This window comes from Pelodiscus sinensis, chromosome 3 (assembly GCF_052426305.1).
Source record: "Pelodiscus sinensis isolate ZL-2025 chromosome 3, ASM5242630v1, whole genome shotgun sequence".
NCBI lineage: Eukaryota > Metazoa > Chordata > Testudines > Trionychidae > Pelodiscus > Pelodiscus sinensis.
Window position 1 is genome coordinate 155,602,931 of NC_143054.1, and position 9,215 is coordinate 155,612,145.

A 9,215-nucleotide genomic window follows, 5' to 3' on the forward strand; every position below is an offset into this window, starting at 1 on the left:
GCATTTGTTTTGTTATTGCAAATAGTTGTATTTAAGTAAATGCTCCCTCCTTGGCTGCCTTGCTGATAAATAAAGGCAGGGAATTGTTTGTTTTAGGGGTATTTTTGCTCACTCTTGAAGTATAGCATTTAAGGTACCACTATCTATTGCGTAACTGCAGATATCCCAGGTTAAACTGTATGGCTAGGACGGAGCTTGGTCTCCTTCATTGGTCTCCTTGCACAAGAAGATATGCAAATGAGGCGCAGTGATGAATCAGGGCCTGGGGGTAGGAGAGCACATGAAGTCTCTCGCTGCCCTGTCCCTGCCCTGCCAGGGACACGTGGTGGCTAGAAGGAGCCACCAGTGGTTTTGAACAGCCAGCGGTTCCCTCTGGTGCCACGCATCCCTGGCAGGGGATGTGATGGGGCGGTCATGCCCTGCACTCTGGCCAGCCGGTGCTGGCATTATGGGGACAGCTGCAGCCGCGGGAGAAGCGGCGGAGGTGTGGTGCCTGTTCAGTGCCGGCGCAGGGGGTGCAATGGGGTGGTCGTGCCACACACTCCAGCCAGTGCAGTGCCAGCATTTTGGGGACAGCCGCAGCTGCAGGAGAGGTGGCGGAGAAGCTGCGCTGGTTTGGGGCTAGTGTGGGAGAATGATGTCACCTGCCGGCCCGGCGGGGCAGGACCGACGGAAGACGCCGGGCACCAGGGAGTTAAAAGAAGGAGACCAAGCTCCGTCCTAGGAGGGAGGCGAAAGCATGGCGGAGCAAGTAAGGGACAGCAACAGCGTGGACGGAGGTACAGTGAGTGGGGGAGGCAGGTAGGAAGTGGCCCAGGGCGGGGTCATGGAGCCCATGGGCTGATGTGTGTAGGGGTGACACCCCATCAGCAAGGTAGGGGAAGTTTTATCCCTGCCTTAAGGCTCTGGTCCAGGACCTGGGAGTGAGGGTGTGCCCGGGTCCCCCTACCTTGCCACCCTCGGCTAATCCTTCCCAGGCAGTGCCCGATATAAACCGGAGCCGCGAGCTATACGACGTGAGTGGCGAATGGTACTTCTAGAACTAGGACAAGTAAAGGGGACTAACGGCAGACCCAGACTGGGGCGGGCATCGACTTATTCGGGTGAAGGGTATATGGGACTCACCAGAGGGGTAAAAGGGCAATAAACCCAATGAAACACCTACCCAGTGAGTTCGTTGTGTAATGGAGGAGGAGATGTTGCACATTTCCCCATCCCCAGGTCTCGATTGGTCTGGCGGGGTGGGTGGCAGGGCAGCTGTGAGCCAGACCCAATGGCTTGGTGGGCTGGATCTGGCCCGCAAATGTTGTCTTTCCCACCCCTGTATTAGAATGTCAGTGGTGAAACTTTATTATGTACTGAACTGTCATAACAGGAATGTAAATGAGGCTTTTAATGAAAGTATTAAACTGTATCCTGAATTTTACCTGTATCAAGATGCTATGTCATACCACAAATTGTGTGGTACCATGAGATAACACAGGCCTTGCGGGAATTAGGAAACAGCCAGCTTTGTCCTGAGCCTTTGACAAACCAGGAGGGATTATTTCATGATAATAAAGTAGCCCAGAGTGTCGTCTTCCGATGACAAACTGGCAGTGAAAAATAAACTGCTTAATTATTATGAAAGATCACATACCCTCCTACCGAAAAGGATGATAGTAACTGAAAATATCTTTGTAATATAGTATATCTGAAATATGTATGTGTCTGTATATAAAGCACCTAAATATTATATTAATATTAGTATATATTCTTCTTTACATATATGTGTGCATACCTACGTTTATAATATAAATATTTCAAGTAATATTTTTGTTTTATTGGGGAACATCTGAATTATTTTTAACATGCTGCATGATTAAAAAATATCTTTTGGCTATGTTTTATTGAAAATGTTATAATTCTGCCTCAGAAGGCTTTAAAAGCATTGTTTTCCAAGAGTTTTGCATATTTGAGTTTAATAGTAGGTTCATACAAATACCAGTGCAAAAGGCAAATGTTATTTTCTAAAATAACATTCCATAATATAACCCCATATGTCTAAGTACTGTAATTTCCTAGTGTACTGGACATTGGACATTTCTTTTTTATTATGCACTTAAACCTGCAAGATGTAGACTATTCTGGCTCCAATCCAGTGCAGTATGTAAGATTTACTAATCACATACTTAAAGTTAAGCATGTGTGTCGGTGCTGTTCTGACTGGAGCCAGATTTCTCAGCACCTCGCAGGACTGAGCCCTCAATGGCAAAGCCTCTTCACAGGTAACAATAGCCACGCACACTTTTGGCATTGACCCTGCCCTGAAGAACTTACATTTAAAAAAGAGAACCTTTTTTAAGGGGAAGGGAAATAAAACTCAGGTGTTTTAGCAGTGAAATCAGGAATATGTCAATTCTGCTATTTTTGTTAATGGGCTATATCCCATAGGTGCTGGAGCTCGAGGTGTGGGTGGCACTGCCACACACCCCTAATTTGAAGTGTTTTTTATTATATACAGGATATACAGTTTGATTCAATGGCTCACAGCACCCTTCCACACTATAAAAACTGTTCCAGCACCTCTGCTATATCCCTCGTTTTGGCTTCCATAGAAGACTGACATAGAAAAGACTGATTAAAAACAGAGTGAGGAAATCAGGATTTGACCACTGTTGTTTATTTTAGTACTTTTATTTGCATAGTTTAATATTTGTAGCATGTCTCTTGTGATTGCTTAGAGAAGGTTTTAAGAGAATATGGACGATGGCTTTTCTCTTGATGAGAGTTCAGCAAACTATTCACAGCAAACAATTGAATCTTTGAAGGTATTACCTTGTGCTTGTCTGTAAGTCATCAAGAAAAAGATTTGTATTTTATAAATTTGGGCCCCAAAGGGCAGTTTTCTGCATGGATGTGCAGGATGGATCCATCTACAGAATCTAGTCCTGTTGTGTCATTTAAGTTTATTCGATGTATGGCTAATGCAATCATATTTCTGCCTATGCCTTTCTCATGAAATATTTATGAGGATTATTGCTTTGAATATTTGCCATTTATAATTTGTTAATATGAGATTGGCTCTCTTAGTTCCATGCATTGTTTTTGCTCCATAACTGCATTCTCATATTCTCAAGGAGGTTTCAAGATGATCGTGTCTCTTGGGACATTGCAGGAGTGTTTGCACAGGTATTTATAAAACTTTTTCTTAGACTGAATATATTTGCAAACAAAATTCTGTTCACCCAAAAGACCCACAAACCAAATACATGGTTTTCATTGGTATGTTTGAGAATTCTTTTTTGCAATATTTTGCTTAGCTCTACTCCTGAGTATTCCAATTGTTGATGGTTGGGAAGTGGCCTAGAAATATGTGTAAGAAATCCTTCTCTAAAGGATGCTTTAGTGGTGAGTGAGAGCCCTAATCTGGGACTTGGGAAACTCAGATTCAGTTTCCTGCTCTACCTCAGACTTATTGTGTGATCCTGGGTAAATCATTTAGTCTCTTTGTGCTTCAGTTCCTCATCTACACAGAAGAAATAAATTCTCACCCATCTAGTAGGGGAAGTTACATATTCAGTGCCTGAAGCCATAAAGTCTTCAAGTTTGTATAGAGATGCAATAAATATATCTTTTGCTTTCAATGATAAGTAACTGTATTACTAGTAACCATAATTATTGACCAGTTATGATACTAATGTATTAATAACAAACATCATTATTTTAAAATATTTTTACTCACCCACTTAGAAATGCAAATGCCTAAACTGAATAATCTTACTCTTCAGAACTTTGTCCTTTTGTAGTCCATCTTTCCCCTGGTGCTAGGCTTTGTCTGTATGTCCTGCAAACTGCTTAGCACACATTTGGATGCTGTAATAAAAGCAATAAACTGAATAATGATACTATTAATGATCGGGGCCCATATTCTGATCTCGTTTACAGCAGTATAAACTTCGACCCGCTCCATTGACCTCAGCAGACTTTCCCTTGATAAGTTTTTTCAGACAAGGCTGATGCCTGTCTCTATGGCTGTGGTCCTGCAGTTGCTTAGGTGTGGGGTTCCGTTTGACCAGACCTCATGGCAGGATCAGGACATGTATTTGTACAGTGCCTAATACAACAGGATCAAATCTCACTCAGGGCACATAAGCAATACTATAAGATAAACCAGAGGTAGCCAACACGTGTCTCGCGAGCTGCATGTGGCTCTTTAAAGAAAAAATTGCAGCTCCTGCACCCGCGGCTCTTCAAGGGGCAGCCGTATGAAAGAGACTGAGCCACGGCATCCCGTGCATCCTTCAAAATGGCAGCTCAAAATAGCCACCGTTAAAAGGGCAATGCTTGCTCTGCTTTTAAAAGGGAGCATTGCTCGAGCAAACACAGCGGCTGGGGCTTTTTTTCCCCCCCTTCAACAACTTTTTTCCCTCGGCTCTTTGTGCTGTATCCACCACTATTTTGGCTCTTTGTCTATAATGGGTTGGCCACCCCTGAGATAAACAATAAGTAATAATAATGATACTAGTGTCATTGAGAGCAAAATCTGGCTCCAAGGATGATAATGATGGTATTTTAGCTCAATATTAGATAAAATATCGCCTCTGAAAGATAAAAGGTTGATCCTTTTCCCATTGAAGATAATGGGGGCCAAATAGTCTGCTGGTGTAAACTGGCACAGATCCATTGTGATGTACTGAGCTGCTCTGATTTACAACAGCAGAGACTAGGGGCGTGGGAATTTTGCCTAATGGGAAAATATCGGCTTTCATATGTATTTTCTTATAAAACATAATGAAACAAGATGCAGGAGAGGGGAAAACTTGCATGGATGTGTGGATCGCATAGTGATTCCTATTTACAATAGGTGCTGCATCTAAATGAATCTGTGCAATTACATTTTTCTTGGGGGAAGGGAGGCTTTTCTGAACTCCTACACGCTTGTTAAAAGCTTAAAACAGCATAATTAGCTTGTGCAAGGATCTTGTTGAGGCTGATTAGGGAGAAAAATATGCTGTGACCACTCCCATCCAGAAATGAAGAGCCAGTTCCTGAAGTTTGGCCTTACCATGGCTTGATTCTGCTCCCGCTTAGTTAATGTCAGAAATGCCACTGATTTCAGTGGAACACAAGCAGAACTTCAGTCATTACTCAGCCAAAACTCCCAGTGAAGTCAGCAAGAGTGTGAGTGCTCTTGCACTCAGCATCTATCAGGATTTGGACCAGAAAGAGTTTTGTCTTTAGGAAGGCTTGAGATCCACAGCCACAAAGATATTTGCATAGATTTTTAAAGCCATTAGAAGCCTAAATGCCTTTCAAGATCTGGCCTTGGTGAAAACTGATTAGGGATTTCAAAATTTGGCCTAGGGCTTTTTATATGTATTACTATACTATAACTACATTGCAGAGCCTATGTTGATGATGATATATGTGCTGAGAAACAGAACCAAGAATTGCTTTGAGAGATTCATCTAATCTAAGGGGTTTCATACATTTTTAGCAGCTAAAAACCTTTTGTACTGTTGTTCTTCTCAGTGCTTGTGTGGCAAATCTTACCAGGAAGTGCTTTATGAAGCTCTCTGACATAGTTTCTCGTGTACTTCACTACAAGAGAGTTGAGCTCTTATAAAATGAAAACACCAACTCTGATAAATATTTGGTTTGTAAAAATTGTTTTTGTTATGGTGGTTGGCTTTATGACTTTCTAGTGCTCATGAAAAGTGCTGACCTTGACAATATCTTGAAACTACGATACCCACACGAGGAAGTAAGGAAACAGAGTAACAGAGCCAGACATGTACCCAGAAGCCTCCTGCTGTGGGACAAGCCCAAGAAAGAAACCAACAGAACACCACTGGCCATCACCTACAGTCCTCAGCTAAAACCTCTCCAACGCATCATCAGTGATCTACAACCCACCCTGGACAATGATCCCTCACTTTCACAGGCCTTGGGAGGCAGGCCAGTCCTTGCCCACAGACAACTCACCAACCTGAAGCATAGTCTCACCAACAACTATACACTGCACCATAGTAACTCTAACTCAGGAACCAATCCATGCAACAAACCTCGGTGCCAACTCTGCCCTCATATCTACACCAGCAACACCATCACAGGACCTAACCAGATCAGCCACACCATCATTGGTTCATTCACCTGCACATCTACCAATGTAATATACGCCATCATGTGCCAGCAATGCCCCGCTGCTATATATATTGGCCAAACTGGACAGTCCCTACGTAAAAGAATAAATGGACACAAATCAGATATTAGCAATGACAATATACAAAAACCTGTAGGAGAACACTTCAGTCTCCCTGGACACACAATAGCAGATCTAAAGGTAGCCATCCTGCAGCAAAAAAACGTCAAGACCAGACTTCAAAGAGAAACTGCTGAGCTACAGTTCATCTTCAAGTTTGACACCATCAGCTCAGGATTAAACAAAGACTGAACTCCATTCTCCCTGACTGAAGTAACCTTGTAATCTCTAGCCTGATTCTGGCCTGCATATTTATATCTGCCTCTGGATATTTCCACTTCATGCATCTGACGAAGTGGGTCTTTGCCCACGAAAGCTTATGCTCTAATACATCTGTTAGTCTATAAGGTGCTACAGGACTCCTTGTCACTTTTGCAGATCCAGACTAACACAGCTACCCCTCTGATATCTTAGGCTACATATACACTGCAACGCTATTCCAAAATAACTTAGTCTGTGTCTACACAGCAGGCAATTATTTTGAAATAGTGTCGAAATACTGTCAAGCTGGAGGACTTCTTACTCTGACTCTCGTAACCCTCATTGTACAAGGAATAAGGGAAGTCAGAGCAAGAGTGCTCTATTTCAAAATGAGTGCTGTGTAGATGCTCCCTATGTCGAAATAAGATATGCAATTGACGTAGCTCAACTTTTGTAGCTTATTTCGCATTAAGCCCGGCTGTGTAGACACAGCCTTAGACTTATGTCCCTTATTCACTGAACATATGGATAGTAAGGGTAATAAAATTACAGGTTTCTCCATATCTCACCACCAAAAAACCTTAGCCCTATTTTAAGGTAGTACTTCCAATGCTGTGACTGATCATCTGTCCTCATACCCATTCAGTCATTGGCATCGCTGGAATAGCAAGCTCGCTATATTTTGATATAACATGCTTGCTCTTAAGACACCTCTGGTATCTCAAAATAGCTCTGCAGTGTAGACATAGCCTTAGCAGTTTTGTGACGTGAACAACTTTCCTATAAAAAGTGGATGTAGACTGCCAACCAGCTGTCTGAGGGTAATAACTTTTGGTCACTAAAAACTTCAGATAGTTTTAAACAGTGACCTAGATATGAAAGTCTACACATCACAAACAATAGGAAATAATGTAATTAATAGAAAACTAAAGTTGTTTTAAATATTTTTGCACTGTCATACTCTAAAAATGCATCACTTTCATGCAGAGGGAAAGATGAAAACCACGTGCTTAATAGTTATTTATGTAATGCTTAATGCTTAGCATTTATATATCACTCTTCATCTTCAAAATAGTTATCAGTTAATTTAAACAATATTCCTGTAATGTACATATGTATGTTCCCATTTTATTTTTCCTTTAATATTCATGCATAAGTGCGTCTTCTCAAGCAGTAACAGATATATGGCCTAACTCTGATCACTGTGTATGCTGGCGTGTATGCTGGCGTAAATCTAGACTATCAGGGTATGTCTGCACTGCAGTGTTTTGGGTTTTTTTTTTTTTCAGAAAAACGGCCCTTTTTCCCAAAAAAAAACTTCACTTATGTCCACACTACAATCACGTTCTTTCAAAAGAAAATCAAAAGAACAGAGGGGTTTTTCCAGCATTGGTAAACCTCTTTCTACAAGGAAGGAGACTTTTTCCAATAGAGCTCTTTCGGAAAAAGGCATGTGTGGACGGGGAAGAGGGAGTTCTTTCGAAAGAAGAGGAAAGAGGAAAAAGCACAGATGCTCTGGTGGCCACTCAATCCATAGTAATCACAGCTTAAATGTGAGATAGCATCCATTCAGTCTGGATGCTCTCTTTCGAAAAAGGAAATAGCTTTTTTGATGCACTTTTGCTGTGTAGACGCTCTCTTTCGGAAGAAGTTTTTTCGGAAGATCTCTACCAGAAAAGCTTCTTCTGAAAGAAGCCTGCAGTCTAGACATAGCCTCATTTAAGTCAATTGAGTACTTCCAGATCAAAATCTGGTTCCTACATTGCAGCATTCTGAACTGTTGGACAGTTTGATAGATCTGAAAATAAATGGTTTGCTCATTCTGGAAATTATTTTTACACTTAAAGAAAAAGAAAGCTTTGCTAAAAATGCAAGGGAGAAACCGTGTGTATTTTTCTTTTATTTTAAAGTTTGGTTCCGGTGTATTTTCTCTGCTCACTAAGATCTGTGGTATTGGGGACTATGTTTTGAACTACATGTGAAAGCTAGGCTGAAATAGCTAGGTTCGTCAGAGGTGTGGAAAACACCCTTGACTGACATGGTTATATTGATCTACTCCCCGGGGTAGAGGCAGCTGTCAATGGCAGAATGTTTCTGTGGATATAGCTAATTTCATATGGGGAGTGGGCTTTCCTACATTGACAGAAAAATCCTTTATGTGATGTAGGCTGAGTCTACAGCCTCCATAGTATAGACATACCCTATCCAGGCTGACCTTCCCAGAGCATGTGGGCAAAGAGCTGTGAAATTCTTCTTGTCATGTCCAGCCAGTTGGAATCAGACACAGGATAAAACAGATCTCTTGCAAGCACCATAGACTCTAACTCTGAGAATACATCACACGGAGCACTTGAGGCTGGCCCATGTCAGTTGACTTGGGCCCGCAGGATTCAGGCTATGAGGCTATCAATCTGCAATACAGGCAGTCCCCGGGTTACGTACAAGATAGGGACTGTAGGTTTGTTCTTAAGTTGAATCTGTATGTAAGTCGGAACTGGTGTCCAGATTCAGACACTGCTGAAACTGACCGCCAGTTCTGACTTACATACAGAATCAACTTAAGAACCCCAGGCGTCCCCAAGTCAGCTGCTGCTGAAACTGATCAGCAGCTGATTCCAGGAAGCCCGGGGCAGAGCAACTCTGCCTGGGGCTTCCTGTAGTCAGCGCTGGTCAGTTTCAGCAGAAGCTGACTTGGGGACGCCTGGGGCAGAGCAGCTGGGGTGCTGCTGGGTTGCTCCAGTAGCGCCGCTCCTGGGTGCTACTGGACCAA